Below are 23,525 nucleotides of genomic sequence, written 5' to 3'. Positions count from 1 at the left end.
CAGCAGCAGCATGGCATCCTCTGCTCTCTCAAGAATAGTAACTAATCATAGAACCATAGAATTATAGAACTGTAGAGTTGGAAGGGACCATGAGGGTAATCTAGTCCAACCCCTTGCAATGCAGGAATCTTTTGCTGATACTTTTAACATCATGGATTGCAGGTATATTCTTCTTGTGTTTTCTTTTTTCCTTTTTCTTTGATTGTAACAACCTTATTTTATGCTTGTACCTATAAGATATGGAGCTTTAGTGAATTTCAATAAAAACATTCCACCACTAACAACAACATCCAAGTTAATTAATCAAAGAAATGTTATCTAAATAATTAGATGATTAAATCTGCATAAATATGCATGTGAGGGAGGAAATCTTGTTCTAAGGTTTAGGAAGATAAGAAGCAGCTTTATACTGTACCATACATTTAATGCACTGATTTATCACTTTAAACGGTCATGGCTTCCCTCAAAGAATAATGGGAGTTCTAGTCTGTTAAGGGTGCTGCAAAGTGTTGGAAGAATCCTATTCCCCTCTCAGAGTGGCTTAACAAACAATTCCTCTTCACAGGGAACTCTGGGAATTGTAGTTATGGGAAGAGAACAGGGAGCCTCCTAGCAATGCTCAGCACCTGTAACAAACTACAATTACCATAATTCTTCAGGGGAAGCCATGACTGTAAAAGTGGTATTATAGTGCTTTAAATATATAGCATAGATGTCAGAGGTGCCAGCTTGTGAGGGAAAGTGGGGGGGGGGGGCATTGTGCACATGACATCAGGTCATCAGGAGCAGCTGGGGGAGGAGCTCAACATGACGGCTGTGCGGCCTAATGGCCAGCTGCTTCTCTGCCTCCAACTGGTGCTGTCGCCAGTGGGAGGTTGCTTCAACCCCCCTTCTCCTCTGTGGCAGGAGAAGGAGCTGGCCACTGGAGGCATGCCATGCTCAGATCTGCATTTCACCTCCATGCTTTTTGAGCATTGAGGGGCCCTGGTCCTCACCCAAATAATAGGGGGGGGGGTAGCAAAAGGGCTTGGCTCCCATGAGCTGGTGCCCATGAGACATGTTGCCCCAGACACAAAGGAACTTGAATGAATGAGAACATCCGAGATAGGCTTTCCCCACATTGTCACCAACATATGGTGAGCAGGTGTGTATGTGCCCACAGAGGCCTTCCCTAACATGCCATTGAGTCTTCTCCCCTCCATGGAAATTACGCTGGGAGGGCAGTAAATAATAGATATACATATGTGCAAGCATATTCCTAGATAGAGGCTATATTCACAGTATGCATTTGAAGCACTTTTATAACACTTTTCAGGAGACACTGGGACACACACACACACACACACACACCCTTTGCAAGGGATTAGGAAGATACACACAAACCAAACAAGAAATGGGGACAGATGGAAGTTGTTAAGTTGACAATAATGTTGAAGAAGGATTATAGTGAAAATTCGATTGAAGGAAACTGGTTGCACAAGATCCATAAAGTGAACTGGAGGTTGTTGGAACTGGAGTGGGTATTATGCTGGTGAAACATCTGTAGTAACAAGGAAAGACAAAACATGACTTTTTAATCATCTATGTAATATTTATGTATTGTTGCCATGAAATATTAGTTCTCTTAGTTAATTGGCGGAGCTCGCCATGCGGAATCTCTCCATATATAGAACTGTAATGAATATATGTGAAGAAGGAGCCATGGACAGACATGAGTCTGACTGCTGTACTTGACTCCTGCAGGTTGTTGTGGGAAGGAAGTGGGCTGGGAAGGACACTGCCATACCCCTCTGGGTGTTCTTTGATGACAGCCCAAATGCAATACCATATGGGTGCCATATGGAGATTGGGTCAGGGGGTACTTCAAGGCCAACTTGGAGCAAAACCTGTGAACTATATTTGGACAGAACTAAATATGAAGTGTGGGAGTGAGAAGATGAACTTGCAGAACCACAAAGAAAAATTATCCCAAAGTGATACTGAGGTGGGATAAACCTCTGGCCAGATGGTTGGAGTTTGGTGGATGACAGCCTCTGGAATATAGACTCTACCTATCTATCAATATCATCTATCCAATTTCTATACCACCCTTCATCAGAAGATCACAGGGCAGTTTACAATATAAAAACACAAAAACACATAACATAGTAAAAAAACAAAAAATACCAATATTTTTAAAGGTAATAGATTGCTCAATTAGATCAATTTTCTGAGCATTTTGTGTTGCAGTAGTAGTTGTTTTTCCCTCCCTGAGGTAGCTCAGTAGTGAGCCAGTAATTTGCTTGACTTTCTTCTTTGTAAAGCCAACCTGAGGAGCCACAGCATGGACCTCTATCCCCTTTGGGCATTGAAGACCAGCAGGTGAACCTGGAGGACAGGGAATGCTCTGGGGCTCTATTGTAAACTGTGAGTAGTGCTGCCCTATAATTGTGCTAAGGAGGCATAATGTAAAGTATATACTGTTTGTATTACTGACTGCTGGAGCTTCTAGCAGATGCTTTCATTCTTCTTCATCTTCATCTTCAGTTCTGATAGGTCGAAGGGGAGAGAAAGCTACAAAAGAGATTAAGAGATTTCTTTAACACATTGCTCATGCTTGATTTTGTCTCTGCTTTGCAAATGGATGCAAGACAGTAAAATATTTTTGCTACAAAAGAGATGTGAGACTAGAAAGCAACCTTAGCTTTCTGATTCATGGTACATTAAAATGCCTCAATTTGCATGCTTCAGAACCTCCTTCCATGTAGACACATCTCTAGTTTGCGCTTCAGTTGCCATGCACTTCCCTTTGGTCTGCTGCTTCAAAGGGACAGTTTGGTCCTCTGCTTCAAAGGGGCAAAGGGAAAACCGATGATGCCTGCAATCTCATGGGATATTTGGTAATTACTATCCCTTTCAGAATTGTATTCCTTGTGAAGGAAGAAGAGAAAAAGGCAACAGAGATGTATGTGAGCATTGAAGGTCCTCCAAGAATAAAAGATTTGTGGTAAGCAAGAAAGAATTTCAACAAGGCCACCATTTTTGCCTACAGGTGGGGTGTGCATATTCCTTTGTGTACACTACATTATATGAGGATGAGCATAAGCATAAGAAGAACCTGCTCAATCAGGCCAGTGGCCCATCTAGTCCAGCATCCCAAACTCACAGTGACCAATCAGATGTCTATGGGAAGACTGCAAGCATGACCTGAGTGCAACAACACTCTCTTCTCATGCAATTTCCAGCAACTGGTATTTGGAACCATGCTGCCTCCCAACAGTGGTGGTAGAGTTGGAGACTTCTGCTAAGGCAAATGATATCCTCTTCTACCAAGGACCATTACCCCACAAGATAATTCACCTGAAGGCCACAAACAATTAGCCAATTACTCTAATTGCATTAGGCAACAAATTGCATGTGTGTGAGAGAGAAAGTATATAGCCAAAGAAGATACTACTGTGTATTGTTGCCATATCCTGAAGCTCTTGCTACTCTGATGCTGATCTTCTTAAATGACCATGACAACTACCCTTGGAAGGCAGGGATGGGGAACTGATGGCCCTTTAGATGTTATTGGGCTACAACTCCCATCTTTCCAGATGATTGACCATGCTGGTTAGGGCTGATGGGAGTTGAGTCCAAGCAACATCTGGAAGGCTGCAGGTTCTTTATCCCTGCTGGAGGGAAAGGTGGGTGAAGACACGTGCTAGTTCCTTCTACCAGGACTGTTGTTATTATTTGCCAAAGCAAGCAGGTGATGAAGGGAGGGTTGGAGGCTGCTGTTAAAAGTGCATGGAGCACCTTGCTGTAGGACCACCTGCTTGGCCACTCTCTTTGACAGCCCTCCCCATTGAGTAAATGGAGAACAGCTGCTAGGAAATGCCTCAGGACAGCATGAAATTAAGGGGAGGGATGCAGCCAGCTCTTAGCTCAGACAGTCCCCACACATGGGCTACAACAATACATTTCAAAACTTTTGAAAAAAAGCAAAAAATTGTTGTATCCCAAGGAAATGTTTCTTTAAAAGTGCATTGTGAGGAATGAGTGATATATAATAGCTAGTGTGGTAAAACTGGTTGTATGCTAGGCCAAACAGAAATGCTGCCCCCTCCCCCCAGCTCACTGCAGAAATTAGGATGGGGGTGGAATGCAGCAGAACCAAACAAACATGGGGGTTATTGGTGGCAACATGCAGAACTTTGCCCTATAGTGTACTCAGAAGGAAGTCCTGTTGAGCTCAATAGAGTTTACAAACAGGTCAGGGTACAGAAGTGCAGCCTATGTCTTCCAAGTTTCTTCTCCTGATATAGGCATTATTTAGGAAACCCATTATATTCATGACAGCATCTTTACCTAGACGTCTCTGTTCCTTTTCATATGTTGGTTATCCCTCAGTGGTAGGGCACCTGCTTTGCATGCAGAAAGGTCCAGCTTCCATCCCCAACAACTCTAGGTAGGGCTAGGATAAGATCCTGCCTAAAACCCTGTACAGCTGCTGCTAGTCAGTGTAAACAAGGGTGTCCAAACTTGACTTGGGTCTTCAGCTGTTTTGGGGCTACAATTCCCACCATCCCTGACCACTGGTCCTGCTAGCTAGGGATGATGGGAGTTGTAGTTCAAAAACACATGGAGACCCAAGTGGACACCACAGATGGAAACTGTGGTGTAGATAATACTGATCTAGATGGACCAAATGTCTGACTCAGTATAAGGCAGCTTGTTGTGTTCCATTATGAAGATTCACAAGAAACCAAGATCCCACAGGCATAGTTTGCTTCTTTTTCCCTGGTGTGAAAGGCTATGAACTTTTGTGTTTTCTTTCGTTCTTTCTACTGTAAAAAAACCCAGGAACTATTGTTTTTCTTACTGGATCAATATGTTGAAGTTGCTTAAATAAAATATGAAGACTGCAGTTGTGTGGTGTTTGACACACCAGGTTGCCAACAACCTCAAAGGGAGTGTTGACCCATGGATGTGAGATTCAGTCTTCAGTATAACTGGCTCACACAGTCCATCTAAGCCCAAAGGATATGTTTTTATTGGTTTTTTATCATAGTGAGAATCTGACCCTGATTTCCCCCCCTACTTCCTATCTCCCTTGATATATTATGGATTAGAAGACCACATTTACATTTGTATGACAGCTTTGAAACATTTGGTCTTGCTGTCGGCCTGGAGAGTGAAATTTTATTTTATGTATATATGAATTTATCAGTCATATGGTGTTAGCTGCTGATGTAAGAAACAAACAGATGTGGGTCAACTCATAGGACAATTCCCCAAGTAGCACAGTATGGGTCAGATGTTTCCCAAGGCAAAACAGCAGCAGTGAGGAAGGTCAGGCCTGAGGGACAAATGTGGCATGCTGTGATGGCCTGGGATTCCGAGTCTGAGAGCGATCCGGAGGAATCCCAGCCGGCACAGGAGTCCCCGCCTCCAGGGCCGGCTGAACTGGGGCAAGGCCTAGATGCTGAGGAAACTCAAGAGCAGGCACCAGGTGAAACCATTCTGGCCCCAGAGGTGCTGGATGACTCAGTGGCCACAGGTGAGCCTCCTCCAGGGCCCAGTAACCCTTCGGCCTCTCCTGATCTGCAGAGGCTTAGGGCAGAGAGGCGAAGGGAACTGGTTGCCCCCAGGAGGAGTGCTCGCCTTAAGGCCAGAGGAGGCGGGGCTCCTGGGGGTCGGGACCGCCCCTGACCTTAGAAGAGGATAAAAGCCCAGTCAGGCCGGCCCCAGGTTGCGGGAGCAACGTCGTTGTTGGCTACGGACCTTCCTGTGTTCTTGATCCCTGCTCGGCTTCCTGTTCCTGATTATCCAGTACTCCTGTTCCATGCTCGGCCTCCTGTTCCCGACCATCCGGCGTTCCTGTTACCTGCTCCGCCTTCTGTTCCAGCGTTCCTGTTCCCCGCCCGGCTCTCTGCATCGGACCTCGCCCCTCTTCGTGTGGACTCTGCTACACTCACGGTACCTTACCCCCGGGACCAGCACAGTTTGCTCCCGCCACACCCGCACTCCCCCTTCGTAGGGGTGCGTTCGGGAAGAGTCAGAGGCCATGGCCGACCAAGCGGCTACACCGTTGGCAATAGCCCAGGAGAACCAGGCTTTGAGGCACACCGTGCAGCAGCTCAGTAACGCGGTTACGGCACTGCAGCAGCGTTTGGACGCCCTACCGGCTCCTGGGGCCGACGCCCCAGCTTCTGGCAAGTACCCAGTGGCTTTGCCTGAGAAATTTGATGGGGCCCCGGCCAGCTTTCCCATGTTCCTTGCCCAGGCCAAGCTGTATATTCAGGGGCGCGCCCGGAATTTCCCTGACGACCGCACCAAGGTGCATTTTTTGATTAGTTTGTTAAAGGACCAGGCGGCCAAGTGGGCGTTGCCGCTGCTCAGGCAAGACTCCCCCTTGCTGACAGACTACGGGGGGTTTTGCAATCTGTTGGAGGCCGCGTTCGGCAACCCCCAGAAGGAGAGTCAAGCCAACCGGGCGATTCGGCGGTTGAGGCAGGGCAAGACCACGGTGGCCGCATACACCACAGAATTCCGGCTGCTGGCACAGGACTTGACCTGGAACGACTCGGCTCTCCGGGACCAGTATCTCGAGGGGCTTTCAGATGAGATACTGGACCAGCTGGCCACAATGGAACGCCCCACCACGCTAGACACTCTTATTCAATGGAGTCTACAGATTGACGATCGGCTAGAGGACCGGCGTCAGGCTCGGGACCGCCGGCACCTCCAGTTCTTGGCCCCAGTGTCTACCAGCAGCCCCACGGGCCCAGCTAAGTCATTGGAGGTACCTATGCAGCTTGGGGCAGTGCGGCCACGCCTCTCCCCCGCAGAGAAGTCGCGGCGTCGGGAGGGGAATCTATGTCTCTATTGTGGCGGAAGCGGACACTATGCAAGGTCCTGTCCTGAGAAACGCCAGCCGCAGGGAAACCACCAAACCCCAGTAGCTGATGGCCCTGGCTACCTGGGGTCCCAAACAGCACAGAATGGGGCCGCACCAATTGAATTACAACACCTTATGGTTCCGGTACATCTATACCCTCCAGGAGGGCCATGGATTCTTACCCATGCGCTGGTGGATTCGGGCGCAACCCGCTCTTATATGGACGCTGCTTTTGCTGCCCAGCATCGGGTGCCACTTCGGAACAAGCCAGAACCGGTGCAGGTGGAGGCAATCGACGGACGGCCCCTGTGTTCGGGTGCCGTCACTCAGGAGACCCGGCCCCTGGTCCTGTGCCTCCAGCAGCACCGTGAGATGCGAACTCTGGATATTGCCTCCATGCCCCGGTTCCCCCTGGTGCTTGGGATGGACTGGCTGGAGGCTCACAATGTGCGGATCGACTGGGTCAAACGGACTGTACACTTCCCAGACCCCAGTTCTCCTGCTGAGACTGAGATGCTAGCAGCTGCGCCCACTGAGGAGGTTGCTGCAACGCTCCCCGCTGAATACCGGGAATATCACGACGTGTTTGAGGAACGGGGGGCAGACCAGCTGCCGCCGCATCGGTCCTTTGACTGTGGCATAGACCTCCAGCCCGGAGCGCCTCTACCGGTGAGTCGCTTATACTCGTTAACAGAGCCAGAGCGCGAGGCTTTACAGGACTTCTTGCGCAAGAACCTGGAGCGTGGGTTCATTAGGCCTTCTACCTCGCCCACTGCTGCACCAGTGCTCTTTGTTAAAAAGAAATGTGGGGAGCTCCGCCTTTGCCATGATTACCGGGCCCTGAACAAAATTACCATCCCGGACCGGTACCCCTTGCCCCTTATTTCGGAGTTACTGGAGCGGGTGCAAGGGGCGCAGGTGTTCACCAAGCTAGATCTCCGGGGTGCCTACAATTTGATTCGGATCCGCGCCGGGGATGAGTGGAAGACCGCATTTGGGACCCGGTACGGACAGTTCGAATACCTGGTTATGCCCTTTGGTTTGTGCAACGCGCCTGCTGTGTTCCAACGGTACATCAACCACGTGTTCCAGGACTTACTAGACAAGTACGTGGTGGTGTACTTGGATGACATTCTGGTTTACTCCCGTGACCCGGCGTGCCACGAAGGCCATGTCCGGACCGTGCTGCAGCGCTTGCGCGAGCATCGTCTGTATGCAAAGCTCAGCAAGTGCGAGTTTCATCAGCGGTCAGTGGACTTCCTGGGTCACCGACTCTCACCAGGTGGGGTGCAGATGGATCCTGGGAAGGTGGCAGCGGTTCGAGAATGGGCGGCACCTCGGAACCGCAAGGACCTACAGCGTTTCCTGGGGTTCGCCAACTATTACCGGACTTTCATTGCGGACTATGCTCACCGCACCACCCCGTTGACCCAACTACTGCGCCCCAAGACACCGTTTTCCTGGGACAAGGAGGCGGAGGAGGCGTTTCAAGGGTTGAAGGCCTGTTTCCAGAGAGCGCCAATCTTTCAACATCCGGATCCTTCTCGACCCTTTGTGGTAGAGACTGACGCCTCCAGTACGGCTCTCGGTGCCGTCTTGTCTCAGCAGCACGGACCGGAAGCGCCACTTTTACCCTGCGCCTTCTATTCCCGCCAGCTCCTCCCAGCGGAGCGTAACTATACCGTGTGGGAGCGGGAACTACTGGCCATCAAGGTGGCCTTTGAGGTTTGGCGCCATCATCTTGAAGGAGCACGACACCCGGTGGAGGTGAGAACCGACCACCGGAACCTGGAATACCTCCAGACCACCCGCAAGCTGAACCAAAGGCAGATCCGGTGGGCGTTGTTCTTTTCCCGGTTCCAGTTCCGGATCCGCTACATCCCTAGCTCCCAAAACCAGAAGGCGGATGCCCTGTCCCGGAAACCCGAAGACAACGTAGACACGGTTCAGCAAGCAGCACCCACCACGATCCTACCACCAGCTGCATTCCTGGCCACCCAGGAGGTTGAGCCACTGCAGGCTCGGGTGCGGGAACAGCAGCGGGTCGACGCTTGGGCCCAGGAACGACTCCGGGAACTGGCCGAAGGATCATGCCCTCAGTATCCAGGGCTGGTCTCGCATCAGGGTCTTCTGCTGCACCACGGGCGCCTGTACATCCCATCAGGGCCGCTGCGGGCTGAGATTCTCCGGATGACCCACGATGCGCCAGCGGCGGGGCACTTTGGGCGGTATCGGACCACCCATCTGGTAAGCCGTGAGTTTTGGTGGCCCCGTTTGAAGGCCGACGTGGCTCGCTACGTCGCTGGTTGTGACGTCTGCAGGCGGGCCAAGGGGCCTACCGGGCGACCCCCCGGCCTTCTTCAGCCGTTGCCGGTTCCACCACGTCCTTGGCACACAGTTTCTTTGGACTTTGTAGTGGAGTTACCCCCGTCTCGTGGCTGCACCTGCCTTCTAGTTTTCTCCGACCACTTCACGAAGATGGTGCACTGTGCCCCCTGTCCATCCGTACCCTCAGCTAAGGAAACCGCGCAGCTGTACCTTCAGCATGTCTTCCGCCTGCATGGCCTACCTGAGCGTGTAGTGTCCGACCGTGGCGTTCAGTTCACGTCCCGGTTTTGGCGTGCTTTGCACCAGGCCCTCGGGACAGAGGTCTGTCTCTCATCTGCTTACCACCCACAGACGGATGGCCAGACGGAACGGGCGAACGCGGTGCTGGAACAGTACCTCCGGTGTTACTGCAGCTACCAGCAGGACGACTGGGTCGACCACCTAGCATTGGCGGAGTTCGCTTATAACAACGCGGTGAATGCGTCCACCCAGCAGACCCCGTTCCAAGCCAGTTATGGTTTTCATCCACGGTTGTTTCCGGATGTGCTGCCGGCATCTGCGGTCCCTGCGGTGACAGAGTGGCTTCAGGAGCTCCAGTCCCAGCAACAGCTGTTGATGGAGCAGCTGCGCCAGGCCAAGGAGGCGTACAAGGTCCAGGCCGACCGCCACCGCCAGGTGGGGCCGGAACTTCACGTTGGTGACCTGGTGTGGCTTTCCACTCGCCACCTCCACCCTTCTCGACCTTCGCGGAAGCTGGACGCCCGGTTCACCGGCCCGTTCCCTATCGTGAACCAGGTCTCGCCTGTAGCTTTCCGTCTCCGGTTGCCAGCACATCTGAAGGTTCACCCGGTCTTCCACAGGTCCCTTCTGAGTCCGGTGGCCCCACCCGACGAGTTCCACCCGAACCGTCCCCGACCGCAGCCAGTTTTGGTGCAGGGAGAGCCTGAGTACGAGGTGGAACGCATTCTGGACTCCCGATACCGCAGGGGAAGGCTGCAGTATCTCATTGACTGGAAGGGGTATGGGCCAGAGGACCGTTCCTGGGAACCAGCGGCCAACGTCCACGCGCCTGCCTGCATCCGAGAGTTTCATGCGGCGTACCCCAGCAAGCCGGGTCCGGACCCTCAAGTGAGGGGGGGCCTGGGAGGGGGGATGGTGTGATGGCCTGGGATTCCGAGTCTGAGAGCGATCCGGAGGAATCCCAGCCGGCACAGGAGTCCCCGCCTCCAGGGCCGGCTGAACTGGGGCAAGGCCTAGATGCTGAGGAAACTCAAGAGCAGGCACCAGGTGAAACCATTCTGGCCCCAGAGGTGCTGGATGACTCAGTGGCCACAGGTGAGCCTCCCCCCTTCGGCCTCTCCTGATCTGCAGAGGCTTAGGGCAGAGAGGCGAAGGGAACTGGTTGCCCCCAGGAGGAGTGCTTGCCTTAAGGCCAGAGGAGGCGGGGCTCCTGGGGGTCGGGACCGCCCCTGACCTTAGAAGAGGATAAAAGCCCAGTCAGGCCGGCCCCAGGTTGCAGGAGCAACGTCGTTGTTGGCTACGGACCTTCCTGTGTTCTTGATCCCTGCTCGGCTTCCTGTTCCTGACTATCCAGTACTCCTGTTCCATGCTCGGCCTCCTGTTCCCGACCATCCGGCGTTCCTGTTACCTGCTCCGCCTTCTGTTCCAGCGTTCCTGTTCCCCGCCCGGCTCTCTGCATCGGACCTCGCCCCTCTTCGTGTGGACTCTGCTACACTCACGGTACCTTACCCCCGGGACCAGCACACATGCCCTCCAACATGGCACAGAGGAAAACTGAGATGAGCATCTTTTGCATCCGTGCTCCTGCATAAGTCGTGTGACCCGCATGAGAGTGGCCCCCAAATGCATGTTTTGGGGGGTCATGTTCTCGCGAGAGGGGTCACATGAGAGCACCGCCCCAAAAAAGGGCATCTTATGGGGCTGTGCTCTTGCAGAAGCCAAAACAAGACATCCTGGGATCCAATAAGAAGCTGGGATGACGTGTAATTCTGGGGTGTCCTGGTCAGATTGAGACAGTTTAGTGGGTATGCTATGGGCCTCCAGACATCTCTATCTATGCTGGATCTACACTGACCAGTTTAACGATCTTAGAATGATATTAGATATGTCGTTCTAAAACGTCATAGAGCATACTTTTAAATTAAAGTGTTTTTTATCTTGGTTTTTGCCCGTCAAAACGCTGTCTCCCTGGCCTTCACAGTTGAAAGAAATTTGCTTCTGAATGCCAGTTGTTTGAAACTACAGGAGGTGTGAGTGCACTTGTCCTTAGGATCCAGTTGCTGATTTCCCATAGGCATTTGGTTGATCACTGTGAGAACACGATGCTGGACTAGATGGGCCATTGGCCTGATCCAGCAGGCTCTTCTTGTGTTCTTAATTTCAGAGGGGGTGGGGGGAAAGCAAGAGAGAGCTTTGTCACTGATTCAAGCAGCACTGCATATTAATTAAGAAGAGAATACTCTGTGGGACACAGCATCAACTGCAGGGATAGTCTTATAAGAATAGAATTGTAGTGTTTTGAAGGTACCCTGAGGGTCATCTGTTCCAACCCCCTGCAATGCAGGAATATGCAGCTGTCCCGTACGGGGATGAAACCTTTAGCCTTGGAGTAATCAGCACCATGCTCTAACTGAGCTATCCATTATCAATGCAGTGGGTGAGAGAAATTTAGTTTCTTCATCTGACCAAAGATTCTGCATTGGAATCACAGCTTCAATGGGGGCATCAATTTCTGCATACTCCTTTCAGAGTCATTCTTACTGCATTGCTCATCTTGGGACCCCTCAGAAACTCCCGTGGTGCCTGCCACAACAGCACTTGGTCCTTGTCGGTAGAACAAATAGTCCAAATCAAATAATAAATCCTTTCATGCATTCTGCAAACTTCTTATTGGGTAATATAGTGGGGGTAAATTGCTGGTAGCTGCATGTTTCATTATTTACCTTAACCTAGAGGTGTGGGGGGTGACTGGTCCTCCAAGTGTTAGACTACAATATCTATCAGTCCCAGTGTTCATGGTCAGTGGTCAGGTAAGTTAGTAACTGTAGTCAAGCAACTTCTGGAGGTGCTTCAAGTTCTGCACCTGTCTGGCTTGTTGCTTTTTGGAAATAATACAATCCATATGAGTTTACTTTCAGCTGCTCTCTTCCTCTCTGCTTGGGCCAGATATGGCCTGAGAGGCCAGCTGATAGGTGGGAGATTGAAGCAGATGCTGGAAACAGGATATAATTCCCTGTTTTCAAGTGTAATTGCTAGACTGCATCCTAAGAAAGACAACTGACATTCAAAACGATTCAGATGTTATCTCCTAGTGGCCAGCCTTATAGCTCTGAGGCCTTCTCCTTGGAGCTTTGATTAGCTTGTCACTCTCCAATAATTGAAAGCTGTGCGGGGTCATGAAATGGCATTTCTCTCTGAGTCTCTCTGCTTGTTATGGTGTATCTCTGGTCTGCTACAGAACAACCTTTTTCAGTCCAGTACCCTATAGAAGTTTTGTACTCCCAGAAGCCCTCCCCAACATGGACAATACATGGGGATGATGGGGAGCATCAGGGGAGCACAAAGTTGGGGACGGCTGCAATGGAACTCAGTCTCCAAGCCCACCAAAAATGAACATAGGAAAAGATCTGAATATCGTATCTTTTTTCTATATATAGCAACATTTATATATAGCTAGTTTGCTATTGCCCATCCCTTGGTAGCCTTACAGATTACTGCAATGTGCTCTAAGTGGAGCTATACTTGGGGTTGGCTTGGAGACTGCAGCTAGTTCAAAACACAGCAGTTAAGTTTCATATGGCACAAACTACCACTTGCTTGTGAAGTTATCCCTGGTTTATCCCTTGACTACCTAGTAGGTCATGGTGGGAAGGTGTCTCCTGCAAGTCCCCAAGGTCTTAGAAGCTCACTCTGCAGTAGCTCAGAGCAGGGCTTTTAGTGTGGCTGCCCCTGCTCTGTGGAACAGCATTTATGTTGAGGCATGCCAGGGACCCACAACTGGAAACAGTTGAAGAAATTTTTGTTCCGACGGGTTTTCTGAGCTGAATAAATGGGTCTTTGCTGTGAGTGTCTATTATGAATTGTTTTTGTTTATTTATTGGCTGTGTTTTTAACTGTTTTTCCCCTTCTGTTTTTATTGTTTATCACCTGGAAGGCAAATGATGATGATAATAACTAATAAATAATTTATTAAACATGTTACTTGCCCCAAAGGCTTCCAAGCAACTAGCAACACATTTAGAAACAATAAAATAAACATATCTTACTATAAAAACAAGTAAACTCCATAACAGTTACTGGAAGCTTTGGCAACCAACTGTATAGTTTTTAGGTTTCATTTCATTTCTAGGGGAAGTGTAGGATTGACTAATGTTGCTCAGAGACCCAGAACATTTTAAGAAATTCATGAGTGGAGATGGAAAAAGACAACTGGATAAATGCTTTTTTTCATCCCACCCCATTTCTCTTCGCTTCTGTATGCTCTGTGGATATTTCAATGAGTAGACTCCTTAGAGTCATTCTTTAAGGCAGCTTCCCCCAGCCCAGTGATTTCTAGGGGTTGTTGGACTACAACTACCATAAGTTAGAACCATCCCCATGACCTTGAGTCTTTTCTTTTATTATTATTTTTTAGTTTTATTGATCATCAGTTACAAATTAATTAGATGTAAAAAGAAGAAAAGAAAGAGAATTATATCAACAATAACAACAAAACGGCGGAGTGCAGAGCCATCACAAAGAGGGAAAAATATACAGAGGCAATCTCAGTTGTGGATGTACAGTATTCAGATGAAACTATCATTCCACAATGTTTTGTGCATTGCTGGCAGATGGAAGCCATACTCAATAAATTCTGCATTCAATATGTTTCATAAAATTTTCTGTTTTTCTTTCCAGTACAATTATGAAATGTCTGGTCCAATTATACCCCCAAATAGCTCTATTATTTTATTTACATCTGGAAGCTCAAGGAACGCCTAATAAATACCTTATTACCCTTGATTCTTATTGGAGCAGTCCCTTTATTTTTCAAAAGGAGAGCAAATCCCTTTTAAAAAAAAGCGTGTGTGACCTACATAACATTAAGATATTTGCTGCGTGGATTTTTTCGGCCAGTGAAGCAGCAGGAGAATCTGCATTTGGCACAATGTTGTGCCTTAGCTCATGCAACAGCTGTTCTATAGGGAAAGCTATTTCGACTAGTTAGATTTCTGACACCCCTTTGAATGGTGGCTGGCAGGGAAAGACTTGAGCTGTCACAGCTTGGCTGCAGGGATTCAGTCAGAAGACAGAGAGTGAAGAAAAGATGGTGCATTCAAATAAATATAAACACTTGTGTGGATTGATTCTTGCTGTGCATGCTTCCAAGTTTCCACTTTTTATGAATCATTTTTCTTCTTCAAGATTTGAGGGTCACCAGTAGTTAACTTCAATTTCAGAAATAGCCAGATGGTTGTACTTATTTCAGGCAAGGGAAGCGAGTGTTATATATTTGCAGTTAGATGAACAGGGATATCCTCTGGAAGACGATATTGTCCTCGTCCTCCCTCATCCTCCCCTTTCCAAAATATTTCTCCACATTGCTGACAACTCTGAACCTGAACACCATATCGCTATATATAGTTGAGAGTGGGGAGCAATTGCCCATATTCCTAAGCCATGGTGGTCAAACACGTGACCCCAGGCACACATAGCCCGTGAGGTCTTTTTTAAAAAAAGATATTTATTAAAATTTTCAAGATATTACAAAATGAAAAAAGAAAAATACGAAACAAAAAAAGTTTAAAACAACTCAATCTTTCCATTACTTATTTTTCATTAGCTTGTTTCCCGGACCTCCTCACGCCTCCCTTTTTTGTATTCCAGTTCAGTTTGTTAGTTCAGCAAATCCTTCCCCTCTTTATTTATCCTAATCTTTAATCTTAAAATATTGTGACATTAAATTTTCACCTATTAGTAATCCATTTTTCATATTCCCTTATAGTATTACAGCTAAAAACCACTTAATTTCTATCCAACATCATTCTAACATTCATTAATTTTACAATATTTCTGTAAATAGTCTTTAAACTTTTTCCAATCTTCTTCCACCGACTCTTCTCCCTGGTCTCGGATTCTGCCAGTCATTTCCGCCAATTCCATATAGTCCATCACCTTCATCTGCCATTCTTCCTGAGTGGGTAAATCTTGTGTCTTCCAGTACTTTGCAATAAGTATTCTTGCTGCTGTTGTGGCATACATAAAAAAAGTTCTATCCTTCTTTAACACCAATTGGCCGACTATGCCCAGGAGAAAGGCCTCTGGTTTCTTCAGGAAGGTATATTTAAATACCTTTTTCATTTCATTATAAATCATCTCCCAGAAAGCCTTAATCCTTGGGCACGTCCACCAAAGGTGAAAGAATGTACCTTCAGTTTCTTTACATTTCCAACATTTATTGTCGGACAAGTGATAAATTTTTGCAAGCTTGACTGGGGTCATGTACCACCTGTATATCATTTTCATAATATTCTCTCTTAAGGCATTGCATGCCGTGAATTTCATACCTGTGGTCCATAACTGTTCCCAGTTAGCCATCATAATGTTATGTCCAACATCTTGTGCCCATTTAATCATAGCAGATTTCACAGTTTCATCCTGAGTATTCCATTTCAACAGCAAGTTATACATCCTGTAGACCATGAGGTCTTTTGGCAGCCCTCAACAATGTCTACATCGAGTTCATTATCAGGAACAAGCTGGACGTAAATCACACTGTGCAAGTTGCAGTTAATTCTTTTTTTCTTTTTCACAATTGTTTAAAAAAGTAATGCAATGCAATAGTAAGCAAGACAAGGTTGACTACCAATTTTACTACCATTTTTTAAACTCTGCTCAAAATCAAGCTGTCATTGAATCCAAAGAACCATTAAATATGAATGACCATTTGACAATATCAGCTTTTAAAAATCTAACAGTAGTGACATTCAGCTACTACTTAAAGTAGAATACAGGTCTCCCTACAATCACATTACCTATACACAATTCTGTACTGTTTTTATACTGAAGCTAACAATGAGCTGCACTCGACTTCACATTCTTAGCAAAATCATTGACTTTTGAGCACAAAATCTTTACAGCAGCTTTATAACTCCACTCTTCCTCTTCCTCTTCCTCTTCTTCTTCCTCATCATCTTCTTCAGGTTCTACTTTCTTCTTGGAGCCTGCTGGGTTACCTGGACCTTTCTTTCCTGCATCACCCTTCCCCTTGGCACAATATGCTGCAACATCCTTCTCATATCATACTTCTCCTTTAGTTTTGCTGCCTTCTGCTCAAAGTGCTGTTTGTCTTTTGTTATTTGCTCAGACCACATTTCACCTAGTTTCTTTGCTGTATCACCAATAGACAAACCTGGGTGGTCACTTTTTATCTTTGGGTGATGCTCAGAACAAAACAGGAAGAAAGCAGATGGTGGTCTTTGGGGGGCATTGGGGTCCTTCTTCTTCTTCTTCTTCTTCTTCTTCTTCTTCTTCTTCTTCTTCTTCTTCTCCCCTTTAGGAGGAATATAACTTTTCATCTCCCTATCATAATGAACTTTGTCACCCTTTGCCATGTCTTCAAACTTGCCTTTTTCTTTTGCTGACATTGTCCTCCATTTCTCGGAACATTTCTTGGAGAAGTTGGAAAAGTTGACCGAAGTGTCCAGGTGCTTCTTCTTATGCTCCTTGCAGCACGTTTGCATGAAATAAGCGTACGAGAATATCTTGCCCAGAGGCTTGTTCGGGTCGCCTTTGCCAATGGCTGTGGCAACAGTCCCTGATCGGTGGGAAAAGACTTTGTGGTACTTAGCTCCTCACCTGGTGGAGCTGAGGAAGAGAAGCAGCGGCCATTGGCGATGTTGAGAGGGGGGTCAAGTAAAGCACAAGGATCACCTTCCTTCACTGCAGTCAAATGGGTTGCAGTTAATTCTTCATTAGCAAAGACACGATCTGCACAAACTTGCTGGAGTTGCAGGCCTAATGAGCACAGCAGCTCATCCCCAGTAGGTCTGACCCCCATGAAGCAGTTACTGAGACTGATGTTCTCTGCCTCCCCACAGCTGTCTAAGTCCCCTCCTCTCCAGAGCTTTTTCCAAGCAGTTGGAGACTTCACCTGGGTGAAGCCATCCTTTCATCTGCCCTTTTCATGTCTCTTCTGGTTCTGGGAGGGAAGCTTGTTGCGGCAAGAGGGGGAGACACCTGCGACTCTGCACCAGTCTGATTCATTTCTGCTTCTTGGCCTCCTTTGTCCCATGCTCCTCCTTCAGCTTCTGCCTCTGATTCTGGTCTTTTTCTCTGCTCCAGACTGCCAGCTCACCAAATCCTCTTACCTCTTCAGCACCTCCTCCTCCTCTTAGTCTTTTCTCTCTACTCCCTCTGACCACTCATCATTGTCCCATCACCAACCCTCGGGCTCTGAGACTTCTTTCCTTCAAGGTTCCCCAGCTGGTTCCTCCCAACATTCCTCTGCATCTAACTAGTCCATGATATGCATGTACAGTGCCCTCAGACCTACTGCCTCCAGACCACCTTTTTTAAGGGATTGAGGGAAGCGAGGAATTTCTTTTCAACCCCTTTCCTAATGATCTCCAACATAAAATTTACAGTTTTCCATAGCTGCCCCACACTGGTTCAACATCTTCAATGAATAATAATAATAATAATAATAATAATGGCCTCCAACAAAATATAAAATAACATATGATACATCAGACATTATGACCCCAAGGTCACATTCCAGGTTATAGAATCTTAGAGTTGGAAGGGATCTCAAAAATCATCTAGTCCAACCCCCTGCAATGCAGAAATTTCAACTAAATCATACATGGCAGATGGCCATCCAACTTCTGCTTAAAAACCTCCAAGTAGAGTCCACAACCCGCTGAGGGGGGTTGTTCCAGCACCAGTGGAACCACCAGTCACCACCAGTTCAGTCCCATTAGTATATATGGGAATTGAGGGTGTTTTTGTCCCAGTGTGCATCACTTTACACTTACATACTTTGAATTGAATGTACCATTTTTTTGCCCATTTACCAATTTAAGAGTTCCCTTTGGAGTTCCTTGCAATCACTTTTTGTTTTAAATGCCTTGAACAATTTGGTATCATAAGCAAACTTGGCTACTTCATAGTTCACCCCCAACTTGGAGGGCTTTAAAAGAGGATTAGACAAATTCACGGAAGATATGGATACCAGTGGCTACTAGTTATGATGGTTATCTTCTTCTTCCACAGTTGAAGGCAGTAGTGCTTTTGAATACCAGATGCTGGAAACCATGGGGAGGGGGAGTGCTCTTGTACTTGGGTTCTGCTTGCAGGTTTCCCACAGGCAACTATCTGTTCAGCCACTATAAGAACAAGATGCTGGACTATATAAAGCCACCAGCCTGATCCAACAGGCTCTTCTTAAGTTCTTACATCCTAATCTTTCTGGGTCTGCAATTTCTACTTTGGAAGAACTGTTCATTTATTCCTCAAGTGTCTGGAGATGTACCTTCATGGAACTCCATATATGTGGGGTTGGTGTGTAATTTTTTTCCCTGGGTTTGCACAAATGCTTGTTCCCAATTTCTGGATTTGCTTCATTAAGTTGATTCACCCAGTCTCTGGAGGCTGCTTAAAGGCCTAATAGCATATTGAAGAAGAAATCTGGTCTGAAATTCATTGCAGCCTTCTGTGTTTTAACCTGGTTTCCCCTTGAAAGCCCCCAGGAACATACAGGATTCAATATGAGAGAGGACTCCAAATAGCATTTCTTTTCTGAGCACTGTTTGAAAGCAGGAAGAAGACATATCATCTAAAGCTTTTGAGAATAAATATAGTGAGAGGAAGGCTCGGATAACCTCAAATGGCTAAGATGTACAGACTTTCCCCTCCCACCTCACTCCTGAAAATCCATCTGTGATGCTAGTTATACCTGTTAACATCCATCTTGACAGTGCAAACCAGTTTCAAATGCAACAGAAAATGGTACTAATTACCAGAATTTCTGGCTATGCCTATACTGGATTCTTCATTGGCAGGCTAATGGGTGACCTGCTCTGTCTTGGCTTTTATATCTGTAGTATGATTAGGAGGCTCATAAGCCGCATATAATACAAAGCCTTCTAAATTTAGCCCAATAATTGAGCCATGTGACATTACCTTTCCACTGATGAGAGGAGCTGGAAATCAATGCAATTGATCGATGTGATTTGCTGTCTTCATGATGAGAAAGGGAAATGTGAGAACCCTTTTTCATCGCTGCAGAAGCTCCCTGAAGCACAGACTCCAGCAAAATGTCCAAATGGTTCCAGTTTTGGCCAGGTAAATTCAGAAATCACCACTGAAACCATAGAATCAAGAAATATCATTTTGGAGAAGAAGAAAATGTGCTGGTTTATGGTCCCTCCTCTAAAAGAGGAGTGGGAAATACAGAAAAAACCTAGCACTTCTTTCCAGCTGGTCCACCACCTCCCGACATGCCTTTCTCCTGCCAGCTGTTCTGAGGAAAGATCCTTATTTGCTTATTTTTGATGTTGATCATAGTGATTTTATGATTGGATGCTGATATTACTTGCAAGCCACTGAAGAATGAGCTTGTGTACTGAAAGGCATTTGTGAATGACTGCAGTAACTAAATACAAAATTGAGTTTATTTTAGTCCTCTTTGAATAAAGTGTTGATTTAGATGCAGCATTAAACAGACTCAGTCTACTGACCCATCCTGTTCCACTTTGCCTTCACTGATTGGCAATGCCTCTCCGGAAAGTTGAGAGAATTAGAAACTTGGGGCACTTTGAAAACATTCCTGAGTTACGACGGTAATCATTTTGAAGTTCTTGGATTTTGAAAACTGTTCCCATCTGGACTGAAAAAGGAAATGAAGGGAGTGACACATGCTGGTTTTGCGTGGCTTTTGACAATGCACCTGTCCTGGGGATTTTGTGCCATATGGTGCTCTGCCTCAGGCTGCAAGAGAGAACGGGTGTAGCTCAGTAGCAGAGCAATTGTTCTGCATACAGAAGGTCCCAGGATCAATCTCCAGCATCTCCAGTAGAGGTGGGGAAAGTCTCATTTCATCCTTTCTTTTATTTTTATTAATAGTTTGTATTCATGTTAATATAAATATATAAAAAATAGAAAATATGAATACTGTAGAAACATGTATTAATAAGAAAGGAGGAAGAATAGGTGAATTTAATATTAAACTAATGTGAAAAAATATTTAAGGAGATATATTGACTGCTGCTTTGTCAGAACTCTATAAACGTATACCATCTTTTGATAAATTTGTTTTGATCATTGCTATAAATTGCCCTCCCCCATTATATGTTTGCTTTATCTGCAAGTCCATTTCCCAACTTTAGTCATTCCATAACTGTTGGGGGATTTGGGGGGCAATGGGAACTCACAGGCAACATTTTGGCAACTTCTGGGATAAAGGCTACCTCTGATTTCTTGTTCTCATTCCTTCATTCAAGCCCCTTCCTTTGTGTCTGTATCAATGCATACCTTTTTCTTTTGTGTTTTAAATGTTAGAATTAGATTTTAAAATTTACTGTACTTTCTGTGTGATCATGAAAAGCATTATTATTATTTTTTTAAATAAAAAAAATACAGGATGAAATGTAGGAATGATTTAATAAAATGGATCCCAAATTCTCGGGAGGAATGTATGCGGATGTGGAGAACCACATACTAAATCACTCCAGGTAATTTTCTTTTCTTTTCTGGCCAGGTATGTGAGGGAAAGAAGAGGAAAGGGCAAGAATGATCAATGCCTCACTGAAATATTTATAGAAATCTACAGCCAAATTCTGCAGCTGCTTGAAGATCAAGAGTGCCTCTTATCTCCCTCCATGGGTCAGAGAATCAAAACTTCCTTCCTTATTAGCTTCGGAGACAAAGGAACAAGGTTGTCATATTCATCTAAATAACTCAAGACACCTGAATAACTTCAGGGGTAAGGAGAAAGCGACATGCTGTACAGTGTAGAGCTGGAGGGCTAGTACTAAATACAGAGTCTGGGCAGATGGCTATCCTGTCTCACAGCTGCACCTGATTCATGAGTAAAGATGCCGCTCAATGGTCAGCAGGCTACTGCAGGTGACACAGAAAATCCAACTTTGGGATATTTTGGCCTTTGGGAAGCCTAAAAGCGGGACATGAATGCAATGCTCTCACCTCCTGCAGTTTCCAGCAACTGGTATTTGGAGGCAAAAAGGAAAAGGAAAAGGGTAAAGGGTAAAGGACCCCTGGATGGTTAAGTCCAGTCAAAGGAGACTATGGCGCTCATCTCACTTTCAGGCCGAGGGAGTCGGCATTTGTCCACAGACAGCTTTCCGGGTCATGTGGCCAGCATGACTAAACTGCTTCTGGCACAACGGAAACACCGTGACAGAAGCCAGAGCACACGGAAACACTGTTTACTTTCCCGTCGCAGTGGTACCTATTTATCTACTTGCACTGGCGTGCTTTCGAACTGCTAGATTGGCAGGAGCTGAGACAGAGCAACTGGAGCTCACTCTGTTGTGGGGATTTGAACCGCCGACCTTCTGATCAGCAAGTGCAAGAGGCTCAGTGGTTTAGGCCACAGTGCCACCCTATACAGCCTCTGACTGTGGCGCTTCTAACTTTCATCTTTATCCTGCTTTGTTTGTTCATTGACCCTGACTACTAGTTTCTCCCATGGCTTCTCAACTTGTGACTCACCTCCAACAAGATTTCTAAATGGTGATTCTGTGAAACAGGATGCTAGATTAGATGGGCTTTTGTTCTGATTGAACAGGGCCATTTTTTATGTTCATCATTCACACATTTATTTAATTGGTGATTTTTATACGGGGGGAATGTTGCTTTCACACAAACACCACAAGCTGCTTTGAAAAGCCCATTCTTTATAGTCAATCTCATTTCAGCTAAGGTTTTGGGAAAATCTATCAATCAATGTCAGTGGTTTTTAATCAAATCCTTCATTCCAGTGCACAATAAGTGTTCAACAATATACCCGCCCCCCCCAGTCCCCCAATAGGCTTCAGTGCTAACAGGTTACAACAAGGGCTCCTAATGGCAGACGTTTTTGAAAGAAAACATTATTGTATTATGAAATTATTTTGCTGTCCTCTAAATGCTAGTCTAAATAAATGAATTTCATTTGTTTCATTACTTCTAATTATGAAAATGAACTGTAATTCAAATGAATGAACTCCACATTTTTCATTAGATTCTAATGGAAGGAGAAACTGATATACCATGGAACAGCCTATACAGAAAGGTGAGACAGAGCAGGAAGGGGAGTGAGGGAGAAAAAGGTGTGTGTATGTGTGTGTGTGAAATGGACAGCTATATATTGTATACAAAATGGAGAATGGTAGTCTTTCCTACTGAAGAAGAGTAGAAGAACAAGAGTTGGATTTGATATCCCGCTTTATCACTACCCGAAGGAGGCCTGATGCCCTGGGGATAGTACAGTCATACTTCAGGTTACAGACACTTCAGGTTGCGTTATTTCAGGTTATGGATGCGCCAAAACCCGGAAGTACCAGAATGGGCTAGATCATGCTTTGCACATGTGCAGAAGCACTGAATTGCAACCCGCGCATGTGCAGACACGCTGCTGTGGGTTGCGAATGCTATGGGTTACAAACGTGCATCCCGCATAGATCACGTTTGCAACTCGAGCGTCCACTGTACAATGTATGAAAATACCACACTCTTTGGATGGAATGCACTGAATTTACAGGCAGCAGAAGGCAGCAGAAAGGACATACCATTGTGGCAGAGAGTTTCCTCCTTCCCCCCATCTTCTTTTAAAACATGCTAAGGCACTTTTAAAAGCAGGAATCCTTGGTGGCGGCATTTTTGCTGATATAATAACAGTGGAGCTCTGGCCCTCTCAGCACCATTCTTAGTTTCCTGAAAGCCTCTGAGAAGAGCACTTGAATGCATGCACTTGCATGGCAGTGAAAGTGACCAGAGCTTCGCAGGCGCTGCTGTACTCTCAAAGCTGCCAGCAACTCACCCCCTCCACCCTAACAGCAACCAAAACAGCTTCCCCTCCAGTTCACCTCTTGTAATTGGGGTGGGAATAACACAATGGGACAAGATTGCATTCATACATACATGGGACTTTCCTAATTTGTGCTCCTAGCTGGACATGTATTGGACAGCCCATTGGAGGGTTCATCATCTTCATGTGTGACTTTTGGTGGTTGAGGCTGGGTTGGTGCTATAAGGAGGGGAAAATCCACACATCCTGTTGCATCTTTGAATGCTGGCCATGGGCCTGAGCTCACCCTCACATTATAAGGTG

General features: G+C 46.5%; 1 long non-coding RNA gene and 1 pseudogene across 2 annotated transcripts in view; one reads left to right on the top strand and one right to left on the bottom strand.

Moving 5' to 3' along the window:
• The window catches only part of LOC310698919, a 67,547-nt gene extending 45,174 nt beyond the window's left edge, over positions 1–22,373 (top strand). Inside the window, exons 2-3 of the long non-coding RNA XR_014521820.1 lie at positions 2,900–2,986; positions 20,952–22,373. This is a non-coding gene — a long non-coding RNA (uncharacterized lncRNA). The remainder of the gene's footprint in view (positions 1–2,899; positions 2,987–20,951) is intronic.
• On the bottom strand, positions 16,104–17,252 carry LOC310697893 (high mobility group protein B2-like; annotated as a pseudogene). Its single transcript has 2 exons — positions 17,126–17,252; positions 16,104–17,042 (listed from the first exon to the last, which is right to left on the bottom strand). The product of its transcript is annotated as a high mobility group protein B2-like (transcript).
• Positions 22,374–23,525: the final 1,152 nt, after the last annotated feature.

This window comes from Podarcis liolepis, assembly GCF_965112155.1.
Source record: "Podarcis liolepis genome assembly, chromosome: Z".
Lineage (NCBI taxonomy): Eukaryota > Metazoa > Chordata > Lepidosauria > Squamata > Lacertidae > Podarcis > Podarcis liolepis.
Note: the sequence above shows the minus strand (reverse complement) of the source record. Positions and strands in the feature narration are given on the sequence as shown.